Genomic DNA, 16,885 nt, shown 5'->3' with positions numbered 1-16,885 from the left:
TTGCTGCAATTTTTATGAAATTATTCAGGGTGGGAATGGTCATTACCAATTACATAGCATAAAAACTTGTTTATTTAGAAAAAATATATTGACAATATTAGTCCTCTGTTTAGTTAGGACTGCTTAAAAATTTCGGCTTAATATTTTCACTGGGCAGACTTTAATAGATGCTGAGTGGTGTTTAAGTGACCCAATTTGATGAACAGAACGCCAAATACTGATTATGAATTGCAAGTTTAAGCTTAAAATGAAAACATTCCTCTTCATTAAATGAGTCTTGGAACATACTTTCTTGACATGCAAGGAGCGGGAAAATTTCACTTTTGTGAAAAAAAGTTACAAATGAATAAAAACTGTAAATACACAGCAGGTCAATCATATCTGGATGAGAAAAGGTTAAAAAGTTGGGTGTAACCATGCCAATGTATCACCAGAAACTTAGCATTTGCAGTTTTCCATCTTGTATCTGATTTACTGTCGCATCGCTCCTTTGTATTCAGTCATGAAGTTCTGTGCTTCTTTGCTATGATTTCCATTTTAGCTCCTTCATTCTGTTCGCAGTTGGCATTGTCATTTTCCTTTCTTCGTTGTGACCATGAATTTCCCAGAACCCTTTTTATTTCCTCAGCATCTATCTCCAGCTCTGACTCATGCCCTACAATTGTGATGTTTATTTTTATTTCAGCTATGACTAACTATTCATTTCTTCACAGGTTGACATTTTGATTTTACATGCAGTGGGCTCAGCAAACGGCAGCTATACATTGCACTGGCCCATAATCTGACCACTTCCCAGGTAACAAAAAGTACAGTAAATTGATGTAAATTTGAACATTGAAATGGATAATTTAATGAGTTCCAGAGACAATTAGATGTTATTCTAAAGAGAGAGAGAAAAGGCTCAGTGATATCAAAGATGGGTAGACAGGCCTGAAATATCAAAAGGTCAAAATTATTCGGCCGAGAGGCTTTTTCCTGATCTTAATGCTATGTCCTTAATAGGCTCACTACAGTGTCAGTAATTTTGGCCAATCTTACAAACGGTCCCACCTGAATTTTGAAACGGCTTTTCTCTTTTCATATGTTATCGGATCTGCTGTGCATTTTAAGTGTTTTTAGAAACATAGAACATAGAAATTTACAGCGCAGAAGGAGGCCATTTCGGCCCATCGTCTTATTTCAGGTTTCCAGTGTTCTAAGCTTTTCTGTTTTATTTCCAAAGAAGTTCTAGATGAACTATTAAAAAATTAAAAATCATAAAATAATTTCAAATAAAAACTTTAGGAGTAGTGCATATTGTAGCAAATATGATGGCAAGGTTATAGTATTCATTTTGTTCTGCTGCGGAAGGACACCTACACTGTACTTTCATATAAAATCAATTCAAGCGTGCCACCTCATTTATCTGGACAGGTAGGAACGACGCGTGTTGACGTGTTATGTTAATACTGTCATTATTTATGTTTATTTGTTTAAGTAGTAACTTTGAGTGCCTTGTTGCAAGTGCCAGTTGGCACTAGTATATTCAAACTGACCTAGTTGCAAAAGTGATACTTGAAGCATACACAATTGGAGAGAGCAAAACACAATTTACTTCACGGTTGAGAAACACCTAAGAACCGAAGAGCACCTTGCTCATGAGTGGGTTGTCTACTGTCCCTCGTTCAGTGATGTACTTAGATTAACTGGACTGCAGATAATTTTGTTTACCATTAAATAAATTCTTATTAGATACGAGTGCATGTTCTGTGGTGTTGCTTATGGTGAGTCAGAGAATATGCTGTTTTATAATAATCCATAATAATAATTAGACCATGTAATCTGTTTATCAGAGCCACTGATTAATGGGGATTGTGCAAGTTAAATTTTGCAGTTATTACACGATCCAGGGATTTTTACTGGTGCTTTGAAGATTAAATTCCACCATTCTGTCCATGCCTGCTTTAAAACTCTAAGTGAGTGGCGATTATTGTTATTACTAGTTGATCTCCCTTGGCATTGCACACAGGGAGTCAACATTTAAGTATGATATTCGGGTCAAGCGGGATTAGTCGGTGAAGAACTAACTAGACCCGGTAAGACAGAGACAGGTAAAAAAGTGAGAAAAGGAGACCACAGAGGGTAGAGTAGTCAAGGGGAGGGCAGGAAGGAAAGGTGGGGAAGGGAGAGGTGGGGAAGAAGGGAAGAGATGGGGAGGGGAGGAGAGAGGGGAGAAAGATGAAGGATGGGGTGCATGGGGTAAGAGGTAAAGCATGGAGAGGAAAGAGAAAGGAAAATAGAGGTAGTAGGAGGAGGTAGAGGATATGGGGACCAAGGAGAATGGTGATGGGTGTAAGAAAGATGGCAGAAATGGCAAACCCTCTCAGCAAGGGTGGGGAAAAAGAGCTGTTGTGAGCTCTCCTTCTCCTCTCCAAAACCAGAGATTTTTTTCTGATGGGGCAAGGATTTGGATGGAGTTGGGGGGGGGGCGGGGGGGATGGGTGGTGTGACTGGAGAGAAAGTAGCCTGTCTCTCCCCATCACTTAGCACAGGCAGCCACCTATATCAGCCAAATAGTGCTAACCATTTGTCAATTTCCATAGGAGTCAATTGCAAAGGCACCACTTATAGGAGCTGAAATTGATGGTCCTACCGCCGGCTGCCGCCGAGTTTTCTCGGCAGTTTCCCTGTTTTTTCAGCATTCTCCCCTCCATGGGAGATTGGTGAGGCCCTCACACCGGTGGTTTGGAAGGATCGCTGGGGAGCTTCTGCCGGCGTGCACCAACGTGCAACACCGAAAAAAGTCCTTCCGCCCAAGATTCATCCGTCTCTGCAGGAGAAAAGACCGCTGCATGGGAGCAGGTCTTATCTGGACGGTAGGTATGAAGACCGGCACGAAAAGGTGAGATTTTTTTTAACTTCTTTTGCAGCGATTCTGTGTTAAAGGGTCCTCTAAAGGTTTGTGATTTTTTTTGCTTTTTATTTTTTTAATTTTTTTTTTGTGCATTCCCCCCTCCGTCGGTCCAACTCCAGCCTCGGCATAACTTTCTCCAGGATTTTATTTGCCGCCCAGAATCTCCTCTACTGTCCAGAATCGGTGTGCAATGCCCATATTTGCCACCGGGCACTTATTGCCTCCTTTTTTGACTAAAGTTCTGTCCAAAGTACCGTCAGGATCTTAGCGGTCTTTTCGATGATAAATGGGCGGAACTTGCCTTTGATAAATTTCAACCGCTTAACGTAGTAAGTGTACTGACTATTTTGGGTAGTTCAATCAGCACTTACCCATTTAAAAAGCTCTACTGATTTCAGGCAAAGTCAAGTCTTCAAACAATTGTAATCAGCTATTCACAATTAGTTAATCCCATGGTCGGTACTTAATGATTTAAAAAGCTCTACTGATTTCAGATCATATGTTCCTTTTCCTGGGTATTTCATTTTTATCTTTTACCTTTTTTAAAGCCCAGAATACACGGAAAGTTTATAAATATCATGTAGCAGATTGGAGGTAGATGTGTGGCAATACTGGGAGTGTGGGTGGTAAGCAATCTCAGGAAAACATAACTCAACCTACAGCCGTTTGTGTAAAATTCAGCATTTGTGTATTTTCCAACAGTATGTGCATAGAAGCAATTTTAAAAAATTTAGACCTGTCTTGGAAATGGAGCTGGGTGGACTCAAATCAGAAATATCGTGACGGGAAAGTTACATGAACAGGAAATGCACATTATACACAAGACTGAATGGATTACTATAGATCTCCTGTGGCATTGCCTAGGTAAGTCGGAGCATATGCTTTGTCTCTTAGCAGTACGTCATCTTTGTATTCTGCTTCGTTCTTTTTTCCTGATTTATTTCTGTTTTTCTCTATTTTTCTTCTGTCCTTTTGGGTAGGAGGTGGTGGGTGAGGCATGGCAGAGAAGGGAGCCACTGTGAGCCCAGGTGGAATTTTACAGCAGCGAGTACAGGGAATTGGCCAAAGTCACAGGTCAACGAGTGGATTCTGGGCTGCAGGATAGCGAGGGAGCATGAAAGCCTTCTTTGATTTAAACAACAAGTACTGAGCCATTAGTAGGCAGGACCTCCACCTGTCCCCTGCAGGACTAACTAATCCCTGGAACCCAAAACTAAACAAGTTGCCTTAATCCCCTGATCTGCGTTGCTCCCAATGCAAGTACAGTCATGCCAAGATGATACCTCGATGTTATCAATAAAAGCCTCCTATAAGCACCATGCAATGTGTTCATATGATAGTCAGCTGTGGCTCAGTTGGTAGAGCTCTCGACTTGGAGTCAGAAAGTTGTGATACTCCAGAGACTTGAGCACAAAAATCTAGGTGGATATTAATTTAGGCAGATATTACAGTGCAGTACGAAGGAATGTTGCACTGTCAGAGGCGCCGACTTTCAGATGCGACCCCGAGCAGATCGCGGCCCCAATCTGCTCTCATAGGTGGACGCAAGAGATCCCATGGCACTATTTCGAAAAGCAGTGAGGTTATCCCCGGTGCCCCTCAATTAACATCACTAAAACAGATTATCTGGTCATTATTACACTGCTGTTTGTGGGACCTTGCTGTGTGCAAATTAGCTGCCGTGTTTCCTACATTACAACAGTGACTATACTTCAAAAGTACTCATTGGTTGTAAAGCTTTTTGGGAGGTCCTGAGGTTGGGAAAGGCGCAAGATCAATGTAAGTCTTTCTTTCCTTTTACATATAAATGTGAACACACTTCAGAAAAAAAAAAAGACTTTTTCAGGAAGTAAAGTTAATGCGTGCAGGAAGTGTGTGCCACATGCAAGATTGTTAATGAGATTGATATAGATAATTTTAATGGATCATAGAAACTTACGGCACTGAAGGAGGCGATTCAGCCCATCGGGTCTGTGCCGGCTGAAAAAGAGCTATCCAGCCTAATTCCACTTTCCAGCTCTTGGTCTGTAGCCCTGTAGGTTATGGCATTTCAAGTGCTTTTTAAATGCAATGAGGGTTTCTGTCTCTATCACCCTTTCAGGCAGTGAATTCCAGACCCCCACTGCCATTTGGATGAAAAAAGTTCTCAATTCCCCTCTAATTCTTCTACCAATCACTTTAAAACTATGTCCCCTGGTTACTAACCTCTCTGCTAAGGGAAATAGGTCTTTCTAATCCACTCTATCGAGGCCCCTAATAATTTTATACACCTCAATTAAGTCTCCCCTCAGTCTCCTTTGTTCCGAAGAAAACAATCCCAGCCTAGCAATCTTTCCTCAGCTAAAATTCTCAAAAGTATAATCACAAAGTACTGAAATAAGTTTGATCTCCAATTGCTCTGAAATTGTGTTACTTTTAAAGAGTGCTGAATGAGGACCGGGCATCTCCCGACAGGGAGAAGGAAAGAAACAGATGGGGAAATTCCACGAGACCAGCCATAATATGATCGAATTTTATATTGAGTTTGAAACATAGAAACATAGAAAATAGGTGAAGGAGTAGGCCATTCGGCCCATCGAGCCTGCACCGCCATTCAATGAGTTCATGGCTGAACATGCAACTTCAGTACCCCATTCCTGCTTTCTCGCCATGCTCCTTGATCCCCTGAGTAATAAGGACGACATCTAACTCTTTTTTGAATATATTTAATAAATTGGCCTCAACACCTTTCTGTGGTAGAGAATTCCACAGGTTCACCACTCTCTGCGTGAAGAAGTTTCTCCTCATCTCGGTCCTAACTGTCTTACCACTTATCCTTATACTGTGACCCCTGGTTCTGGACTTCCCCAACATTGGGAACATTCTTCCTGCATCTAACCTGTCTAAATCCATTAGAATTTTAAACGTTTCTATGAGATCCCCTCTCATTCTTCTGAACTCCAGTGAATACAAGCCCAGTTGATCCAGTCTTTCTTGATATGTCAGTCCCGCCACCCCGGGAATCAGTCTGGTGAACCTTCGCTGCACTCCCTCAATAGCAAGAATGTCCTGCCCAAGTTAGGAGACCAAAACTGAACACAATACTCCAGGTGTGGCCTCACCAAGGCCCTGTACAACTGTAGTAACACCTCCCTGCCCCTGTACTCAAATCCCCTCGCTATGAAGGCCAACATGCCATTTGCTTTCTTAACCGCCTGCTGTATCTGCATACCAACCTTCAATGACTGATGTACCATGACACCCAGGTCTCGTTGCACCTACCTTTTTCCTAATCTGTCACCATTCAGATAATAGTCTCTCTGTTTTTGCCACCAAAGTGTATAACCTCACATTTATCCACATTATACTTCATCTGCCATGCATTTGCCCACTCACCTAACCTATCCAAGTTGCTCTGCAGCCTCATAACATCCTCCTCGCAGTTCACACTGCCACCCAACTTAATGTCATCCACAAATTTGGAGATACTACATTTAATCCCCTCGTCTAAATCATCAATGCACCACGTAAACAGCTGGGGCCCCAGCACAGAACCATGCGGTACCCCACTAGTCACTGCCTGCCATTCTGAAAAGTACCCATTTACTCCGACTCTTTGCTTCCTGTCTGCCAACCAGTTCTCAATCCACGTCAGCACACTACCCCCAATCCCATGTGCTTTAACTTTGCACATTAATCTCTTGTGTGGGACCTTGTCGAAAGCCTTCTGAAAGTCCAAATACACCACATCAAATGGTTCCCCCTTGTCCACTCTATTGGAAACATCCTCAAAAAATTCCAAAAGATTTGTCAAGCATGATTTCCCTTTCACAAATCCATGCTGGCTTGTACCTATCATGTCACCTCTTTCCAAATGCGCTGCTATGACATCCTTAATAATTGATTCCATCATTTTACCCACTACCGATGTCGGGCTAACCGGCCTATAATTCCTGTTTTCTCTCTCCCTCCGTTTTTAAAATGTGGGGTTACATTGGCTACCTTCCACTCCATAGGAACTGATCCAGAATCTATGGAATGTTGGAAAATGACTGTCAATGCATCCGCTATTTCCAAGGCCACCTCCTTAATACTCTGGGATGCAGACCATCAGGCCCTGGGGATTTATCGGCCTTCAATCTTAGAACATAAGAACATAAGAATTAGGAACAGGAGTCGGCCATCTAGCCCCTCGAGCCTGCTCTGCCATTCAACAAGATCATGGCTGATCTGGCCGTGGACTCGGCTCCACTTACCCGCCCGCTCCCCATAACCCTTAATTCCCTTATTGGTTAAAAATCTATCTATCTGTGATTTGAATACATTCAATGAGCTAGCCTCAACTGCATCCCTGGGCAGAGAATTCCACAGATTCACAACCCTCTGGGAGAAGAAATTCCTTCTCAACTCGGTTTTAAATTGGCTCCCCCTTATTTTGAAGCTGTGCCTCCTAGTTCTAGTCTCCCTGACCAATGGAAACAACCTCACTGCCTCTATCTTGTCTATCCCTTTCATTATTTTAAATGTTTCTATAAGATCACCCCTCATCCTTCTGAACTTCAACGGTAAAGACCCAGTCTATTCAATCTATTATCATAAGGTAACCCCCTCATCTGCGGAATCAGCCTAGTGAATCGTCTCTGTACCCCCTCCAAGGCTAGTATATCCTTCCTTAAGTAAGGTGACCAAAACTGCACGCAGTACTCCAGGTGCGGCCTCACCAATACCCTGCACAGTTCATGCACAAGGACCCCCAGGTCCCTCTGCACCGCAGCATGTTGTAATTTCTCCCCATTCAAATAATATTCCCTTTTACTGTTTTTTTTTCCAAGGTGGATGACCTCACACTTTCCGACATTGTATTCCATCTGCCAAACCTTAGCCGATTCGCTTAACCTATCCAAATCTCTTTGCAGCCTCTCTGTGTCCTCTGCACAACCCGCTTTCCCACTAATCTTTGTGTCATCTGCAAATGTTGTTACACTTCACTCTGTCCCCTCTTCCAGGTCATCTATGTATATTGTAAACAGTTGTGGTCCCAGCACCGATCCCTGTGGCACACCACTAACCACCGATTTCCAACCCGAAAAGGACCCATTTATCCCGACTCTCTGCTTTCTGTTAGCCAGCCAATTCTCTATCCATGCTAATATATTTCCTCTGACTCCGCGTACCTTTATCTTCTGCAGCAACCTTTTGTGTGGCACCTTATCGAATGCCTTTTGGAAATCTAAATACACCACATCCATCGGTACACCTCTATCCACCATGCTCGTTATATCCTCAAAGAATTCCAGTAAATTAGTTAAACGTGATTTCCCCTTCATGAATCCATGTTGCGTCTGCTTGATTGCACTATTCCTATGTAGATGTCCCGCTATTTCTTCCTTAATGATAGCTTCAAGCATTTTCCCCACTACAGATGTTAAACTAACCGGCCTATTGTTACCTGCCTTTTGTCTGTCCCCTTTTTGAAACAGAGGCGTTACATTAGCTGCTTTCCAATCCGCTGGTACCTCCCCAGAGTCCAGAGAATTTTGGTAGATTATAACGAATGCATCTGCTATAACTTCCGCCATCTCTTTTAATACCCTGGGATGCATTTCATCAGGACCAGGGGACTTGTCTACCTTGAGTCCCATTAGCCTGTCCAGCACCACCCCCCCTAGTGATAGTGATTGTCTCAAGGTCCTCCCTTCCCACAATCCCGTGACCAGCAATTTTTGGCATGGTTTTTGTGTCTTCCACTGTGAAGACCGAAGCAAAATAATTGTTTCAGGTCTCAGCCATTTCCACATTTCCCATTATTAAATCCCCCTTCTCATCTTCCAAGGGACCAACATTTACTTTAGTCACTCTTTTCCGTTTTATATATCTGTAAAAGCTTTTACTATCTGTTTTTATGTTTTGCGGAAGTTTACTTTCATAATCTATCTTATCAATTTCCCCAATACAATTTCCCGACTAATAAGGATTTCCCTCAGTTCCTCCTTCTTAACGGACCCTCTGACCCCTTTTATATCCGGACGGTTGTTTGTGTCTTCCTGAGTGAATACCGAACCAAACTATTTGTTTAATTGGTCTGCCATTTCTTTGTTCCCAGTTATGACTTCCCCTGATTCTGACTGCAGGGGACCTATGTTTGTCTTTACTAACCTTTTTCTCTTTACATATCTATAGAAGCTTTTGCAGTCCATTTGAATGTTCCCTGCAAGCTTCCTCTCGTACTATATTTTCCCTGCCCTAATCAAACCCTTTATCCTTCTCTGCTGAGTTCTAAATTTCTCCCAGTCCCCGGGTTCGCTGCTATTTCTGGCCAATTTGTATGCCACTTCCTTGGCTTTAATACTATCCCCGACTTCCCTTGATAGCCACGGTTGAGCCACCTTCCCTTTTTTATTTTTACACCAGACAGGGCTGTGCAATTGTTGTCGTTCATCCATGCGGTCTCTAAATGTCTGCCATTGCCCATCCACTGTCAACCCCTTAAGTATCATTCGCCAATCTATCCTAGCCAATTCATGCCTCATACCTTCAAAGTTACCCTTCTTTAACTTCTGGACCATGGTCTCTGAATTAACTGTTTCATTCTCCATCCTAATGTAGAATTCCACCATATTATGGTCACTCTTTCCCAAGGAGCCTCGCACAACGAGATTGCTAATTAATCCTCTCTCATTACACAACACCCAGTCTAAGATGGCCTTCCTGCTAGTTGGTTCCTCGACATATTGATCTAGAAAACCATCCCTTGTGTACTCCAGGAAATCCTTCTCCACTGTATTGTTTCCAGTTTGGTTAGCACAATCTATATGCATATTAAAGTCACCCATAATAACTGCTGCACCTTTAATGCATGCACGCCTAATTTCCTGTTTGATGCCCTCCCCAACATCACTACTACCGTTTGGAGGTCTGTACACAACTCCCACTAGCGTTTTATGCCCTTTGGTATTCCGTAGCTCCACCCATACCGATTCCACATCATCCAAGCTAATTTCTTTCCTTACAATTGCATTAATTTCCTCTTTAACCAGCAACGCCACCCCACCTCCTTTTCCTTTCTGCCTATCCTTCCTGAATGTTGAATACCCTTGGATGTTGAGTTCCCAGCCTTGGTCACCCTGGAGCCATGTCTCCGTGATGCCAACCACATCGTATCCGTTAACTGCGATCTGCACAGTTAATTCGTCCACCTTATTCCGAATACTTCTCGCATTGAGGCACAGAGCTTTCAGGCTTGCCTTTGTAACACACTTTGACCTTTAGAATTTTGCTGCAAAGTGGCCCTTTTTGTTTTTTGCCTTGGGTTTCTCTGCCCTCCACTTTTACTCATCTCCTTTCTGTCTTTTGCTTCTGTCTCCATTTTGTTTCCCTCTGTCTCCCTGCATTGGTTCCCATCCCCCTGCCATATTAGTTTAACTCCTCCCCAACAGCACGAGCAAACACTCCTCCTAGGACATTGGTTCCGGTCCTGCCCAGGTGCAGATTGTCCGGTTTGTACTGGTCCCACCTCTCCCAGAACTGGTTCCAATGCCCCAGGAATTTGAATCCCTCCCTGCTGCACCACTGCTCAAGCCACGTATTCATCTGAGCTGTCCTGCGATTCCTACTCTGACTAGCATGTGGCACTGGTAGCAATCCCGAGATTACTACTTTGAGGTCCTACTTTTTAATTTAGCTCCTAGCTCCTTAAATTCATTTTGCAGGACCTCATCCCGTTTTACCTATGTCGTTGGTACCAATGTGCACCACGACAACTGGCTGTTCTCCCTCCATTTTCAGAATGTCCTGCAGCTGCTCCGAGACATCCTTGACCCTTGCACCAGGGAGGCAACATACCATCCTGGAGTCTCGGTTGCGGCCGCAGAAACGCCTATCTATTCCCCTTACAATTGAATCCCCTATCACTATCGCTCTCCCACTCTTTTTCCTGCCCTCCTGTGCAGCAGAGCCAGCCACAGTGCCATGAACTTGGCTGCTGCTGCTCCCCCCTGATGAGTCATCCCGCTCAACAGTACTCAAAGCGGTGTATCTGTTTTGCAGGGGATGACCGCAGAGGATCCCTGCACTACCTTCCTTGCACTGCTCTTCCTGTTGGTCTTCCATTCCCTATCTGGCTGTGGACCCTTTACCTGCGGTAAGACCAACTCACTAAACACCGGAGGTATCCCTGATTTCCCACATAGTACAGGAGGAGCATAACACATGTCCGAGCTGTCACGCCATGACTTAACCCTTAGATTAACTTAAATTGGCAATAACAATGCTAAAAGTTACTCACTGATATAGAAGAGAAAAAAGAAAAACTACTTACCAATCACCAGCCAATCACTTACCTCCTTGGCTGTGACGTCACCATTCTATTTCTTTTTGCCTTCTCCCTGTTGCTGCACAAGCACGCCTTTATAGGCCTCTCGCCAACCCCGGACTCACGCCTCAGCGACGCACCTCCCGACTGCTGAACTCGCGGCCTTTATAGGCCTCTCACCGACCCCAGACTCACGCCTCAGCGACGCACCTCCCGACTGCTGAACTCGCGGCCTTTATAGGCCTCTCGCCGAACCCGGACTCACGCCTCTCCACGCACCTCCCGACTGCTGAACTCGTGGCCTTTATAGGCCTCTCGCCAACCCCGGACTCACGCCTCAGCGACGCACCTCCCGACTGCTGAACTCGCGGCCTTTATAAGCCTCTCGCCAACCCCGGACTCATGCCTCAGCGACGCACCTCCCGACTGCTGAACTCGCGGCCTTTATGGGCCACTCGCCGACCCCAGACTCACGCCTCAGCGACGCACCACCCGACTGCTGAACTCGCGGCCTTTATAGGCCTCTCGCCGACCCCGGACTCATGCCTCAGCGACGCACCTCCCGACTGCTGAACTCGCGGCCTTTATAAGCCTCTCGCCAACCCCGGACTCATGCCTCAGCGACGCACCTCCCGACTGCTGAATTCGCGGCCTTTATAGACCTCTCACCGACCCCGGACTCACGCCTCAGCGACGCACCTCCCGACTGCTGAACTCGCGGCCTTTATAGGCCTCTCGCCGACCCCGGACTCACGCCTCAGCGACGCACCTCCCGACTGCTGAATTCGCGGCCTTTATAGGCCTCTCGCCGACCCCAGACTCACGCCTCAGCGACGCACCTCCCGACTGCTGAACTCGCGGCCTTTATAGGCCTCTCGCCGACCCCGGACTCACGCCTCAGCGACGCACCTCCCGACTGCTGAACTCGCGGCCTTTATAGGCCTCTCGCCGAACTCACGGACTCGCCTCAGCGAAGCACCTCCCGACTGCTGAACTCGCAGCCTTTATAGGCCTCTCGCCGACCCCGGACTCACGCCTCAGCGACGCACTTCCCGACTGCTGAACTCGCGGCCTTTATAGGCCTCTCGCCAACCCCGGACTCATGCCTCAGCGACGCACCTCCCGACTGCTGAACTCGCAGCCTTTATAGGCCTCTCGCCGACCCCAGACTCATGCCTCAGCGACGCACCTCCCGACTGCTGAACTCGCGGCCTTTATAGGCCTCTCGCCGATTCCGGACTCACGCCTCAGCGACGCACCTCCCGACTGCTGAACTCGCAGCCTTTATAGGTCTCTCGCCGACCCCGGACTCACGCCTCAGCGACGCACCTCCCGACTGCTGAACTCGCGGCCTTTATAGGCCTCTCGCCGATCCCGGACTCACGCCTCAGCGACGCACCTCCCGACTGCTGAACTCGCGGCCTTTATAGGTCTCTCGCCGACCCCGGACTCACGCCTCTCCACGCACCTCCCGACTGCTGAACTCGCGGCCTTTATAGGCCTCTCGCCGACCCCGGACTCACGCCTCAACGACGCACCTCCCGACTGCTGAACTCGCGGCCTTTATAGGCCTCTCGCCGACCCCGGACTCATGCCTCAGCGACGCACCTCCCGACTGCTGAATTCGCGGCCTTTATAGACCTCTCGCCGACCCCGGACTCATGCCTCAGCAAAAGTGTTTTAGTTAAATCCAAAACTAGGGTCTTAAATCTAAACAAAGCAAACTAAGTATATATGAGGGGCAAGTTGGCTAGGGTAGATTGGGAAACTACATTAAAAGGTATGACGGTAGACAAGACTGGCTGTGGCTCTAGCATTTAAAGAATTAATATGTAATTTACAACAAACATACATTCCTTTAAGGCACAAAAACCCCACAGGAAAAGTGGTCCAACCGTGGCTAACAAGAAAAGTTAAAGATAGTCTTAGATCAAAGGAAGAGGCTTATAATGTTGCCAAAAAGAACAGTAAGCCTGAGGATTGGGAGGATTTTAGAATTCAGCAAAGGAGGACCACGAAATTGATAAAGAAAGGGAAAATAGAATATGAGAGTAAACTAGCAAGAGACATAAAAACAGACGGTAAAAGTTTCTATAGGTATGTAAAAAGGAAAAGATTAGCGAAAGTAAATGTGGATCCCTTACAGGCTGAGACAGGACAAATTATAATGGGGAATAAGGAAATGTCAGAGAAATTAAACAAATACTTTATGTCTGTCTTCACATAAGAAGTCACAAAAACCTCTCGGAAATAGTGGAGAACCAAAGGTCTGGCGAGAATGAGGAACTGAAAGAAATTAGTATTAGCAAAAAAAAATTACTGGAGAAATTAATGGAACTGAAAGCCGATAAATACCCAGGACCTAATGGCCTACATCCTCGGGTTTTGAAAGAGGTGGCTATAGAGATAGTGGATGCATTGAGTATCATCTTCCAAAATTCCATAGATTCTAGAACGGTTCCTGCAGATTGGAAGGTAGCTAATATAACCCCGCCATTTAAGAAAGGAGGGAGAGAGAAAACGGGGAACTACAGACCAGTTAGCCTGACATCAGTTGTAGGGAAAATCTTATTGACTTAGGAGGAAAGGTTGAATAGAATGCGCCTCTACTCATTGGAATTGAGAAGAATGAGAGGTGATCTTATCGAAACGTATAAGATTATGAGGGGGCTTGACAAGGTGGATGCAGAGAGGATGTTTCCACCGATAGGGGAGACTAGAACTAGGGGGCATAAACTTAGAATAAGGGGCCGCCCATTTAAAACTGAGATGAGGAGGAATTTCTTCTCTCCGAGGGTTGTAAATCTGTGAAATTCGCTGCCTCAGAGAGGTGTGGAAGCTGGGTCATTGAATAACTTTAAGACAGATAAACAGTTTCTTAACCGATAAGGGAATAAGAGGTTATGGGGAGCGGGCAGGGAAATGGATCAGAATCCATGATCAGATTAAATGGCAGAGCAGGCTCGAGGGGCCGTATGGCCTGCTCCTATTTCTTATGTTCTTAAAATGCTAGAATCCATTATTAAAGACGTGGTAATAGTGCACTGAGAAAATACTAATAGAATTGGGCAGAGTCAACACAAATTTATGAAAGGTAAATAACATTTGACAAATCTGTTAGAGTTTTTGGAGGTTGTAACTAGTAGAATAGATCAGGGGGAACCAGTGGATGTGGTGTATTTGGATTTTCAGATAAGGTGCCACACAAGAGGTTATTAAACAAAATTAGGGCTCATGGGATTGGGGGTAATATTCTAGCATGGATTGAGGATTGGTTAACAGACAGAAAACAGAGAGTAGGAATAAACGGGTCATTTTTGGGTTGGCAGGCTGTAACTAGTGGGGTGCCACAAGGATCGGTGCTTGGGCACTAGCTATTCACAATCTATATCAATGATTTGGATGAGGGGACCAAATGTAATACATCCAAATTTGCTGATGATACAAAGCTAGGTGGGAATGTAAGTTGTGAGGAGGATGTAAAGAGGCTTCAAGGAGATATAGATAGGCTATATGAATGGGAAAGAACATGAAATGGAATATAATGTGGATAAATGTTAAGTTATCCACTTTGATAGAAAAAAATAGAAAAGCAGAGTATTTTTTAAATGGTGAGAGATTGGGAAATGTTGGTGTTCAGAGGGACTTGGGTGTCCTTGTACAAGAATCACTGAAAGTTAACATGAAGGTACAGCAAGCAATTAAGAAAGCAAATGGTATTTTGGCCTTTATTACAAGAGGATTTGAGTATAAGAGTAAAGACATCTAATTGCAATTATATAGGGCCCTGGTGAGACCACACCTGGTGTATTGTGTACAATTTTGGTCTCCTTACCTAAGGAAGGATATACTTGCCATAGAGGGAGTGCAACAAAGGTTCCTGGGATGGGGGGATTATCCTATGAGGAGGGATCGAGTAGACTAGGCCTATATTCTCTAGCGTTTAGAAGAATAAGAAGTGATCTCATTGAAACATAAAACAATCTTACAGGGCTTGACGGGGAGTCTAGAACCTGGGGCCACAGTCTCAGAATAAGGGGTCGGCCATTTAGGACTGAGATGAGGAGAATCTTCTTCACTCAGAGGGTGGTGAATCTTTAGAATTCTCCACCCCAGAGGGCTGTGGAGTCTCAGTCTTTGAGTATATTCAAGACGAAGATTGATAGATTTTTGAATATTAATGGAATCAAGGGATATGGGGACAGTGCAGGAAAGTGGAGTTGAGGTCGAAGATCAGCCATGATCTTATTGAATGGCAGAGCAGGCTCGAGGGGCCGAATGCTAAGTTTTATGTTTTTATGTTCTAGTAACTGGCAAGGAACAAAGTGACCACTGTGCATCTGCTTGTTATGAGCAGACCCATGAAAGAAGAAACTTAAGTGTAGGATACATATCTGCAAAGCTTAAACAACAAATGATTGACAACATCCTGAGTGCATTATAATATTGTATCTATTCAAAAGCATACGGGAGTACAGTAGCATAGTGGTTTAGTGGACTAGTAATCCAAAGGCCCAATCTAATGATCCAGAAACATGAGTTCAAATCCCACCATGGCAGCTGGGGAATTTAAATTCAGTTAATTAAATAATGGAATAAAAAGCTAGTGTCAGTAATGGTGACCATGAAACTACCAGATTGTCGTAAAGACCCATCTGGTTCACTAATGTCTGATAGAGAAGGAAATCTGCTGTCCTTACCTGGTCTGGCCTATATGTGTCTCTAAGACCCACAGCACAGCAATATGGGTGACTCTGCAGTGCCCTCTGAAATGGCCTAGCAAGCAACTCAGTTATACCAATCCGCTACGAAAAATAATAATAAGAATAAAACCGAATGGACCACTGAAACAGATCTAGGCACCGGACTCAACAAAAGCACACCCAGCCCAGTCGACCCTGCAAAGTCCTCCTCACTAATATCTTGGGGAGTTGTGCCAAAATTAGGAGAGCTGTCCCACAGATGGGCAACAACCAGACATAGCCATATTCACAGAATCATACCTTTTAGCCAATGTCCCAGACTCCTCCATCACCATCCCTGGCTATATCCTGTCCCAAAGGCAGGACAGACCCACCAGAGATGGTGGCTCAGTGGTACACAGTCGGGAGAGAGTGTTCCTGGGAGTCCTCAACATTGACTTTGGACCCCATGAAGTCTCATTGCATCAGGTCAAACATGGGCATGAAAACCTCCTACTGATTACCACCTACCACACTCCCTCAGCTGATGAATCAGTACTTCATGTTGAACACTACTTGGAAGAGGCACTTAGGGTAGCAAGGGCACCCAATGTACGCTGGGTGGGGGAATTCATTGTCCATCACCAAGAGTGGCTCAGCAGCACTTCTAATGGCTGAGTCCTGAAGGATATAGCTGCCAGACTGTGCCTGCAACAGGAACCAACATAAGGGATAAACCTACTTTACCTCATCAGTCCATGACAGCATTGGTAGCAGTGACCATCGCATAGTCCTTAAAATGGGATAGATTCAGATCAGGTCTAGCAGCTCAAAACTAGGTATTCATGAGGCGCTGTGGACCATCAGCAGCAGCACAATTGTATTCCACCACAATCTGTAACATCATGGCCCAGCATATCCCTCACTCTACCATTACTATCAAGCCAGGGGACAAACCCTGGTTCAATGAGGAGTGTAGAAGAGCATGCCAGGAGCAGTACCAGGTGTACCTAAAAATGA

General features: G+C 45.0%; 1 protein-coding gene and 1 long non-coding RNA gene across 5 annotated transcripts in view; one reads left to right on the top strand and one right to left on the bottom strand.

Moving 5' to 3' along the window:
• Positions 1–16,885, bottom strand: part of LOC139259998 (microtubule-associated protein 2-like) — a 607,920-nt gene that overhangs the window by 386,021 nt on the left and 205,014 nt on the right. The window lies entirely within an intron of this gene.
• LOC139259999 (uncharacterized) overlaps positions 1–16,885 on the top strand; it is a 90,161-nt gene that overhangs the window by 18,388 nt on the left and 54,888 nt on the right. For 3 of the 4 annotated variants that reach the window (XR_011592700.1, XR_011592701.1, XR_011592698.1), the window contains exons 2-3: positions 714–796; positions 2,583–3,757. This is a non-coding gene — a long non-coding RNA (uncharacterized lncRNA). The remainder of the gene's footprint in view (positions 1–713; positions 797–2,582; positions 3,758–16,885) is intronic. The other variant, XR_011592699.1, reaches the window with a different exon arrangement.

The sequence above is a fragment of the Pristiophorus japonicus genome, chromosome 3 (assembly GCF_044704955.1).
Source record: "Pristiophorus japonicus isolate sPriJap1 chromosome 3, sPriJap1.hap1, whole genome shotgun sequence".
In the NCBI taxonomy this organism is placed as follows: domain Eukaryota; kingdom Metazoa; phylum Chordata; class Chondrichthyes; family Pristiophoridae; genus Pristiophorus; species Pristiophorus japonicus.
Note: the sequence above shows the minus strand (reverse complement) of the source record. Positions and strands in the feature narration are given on the sequence as shown.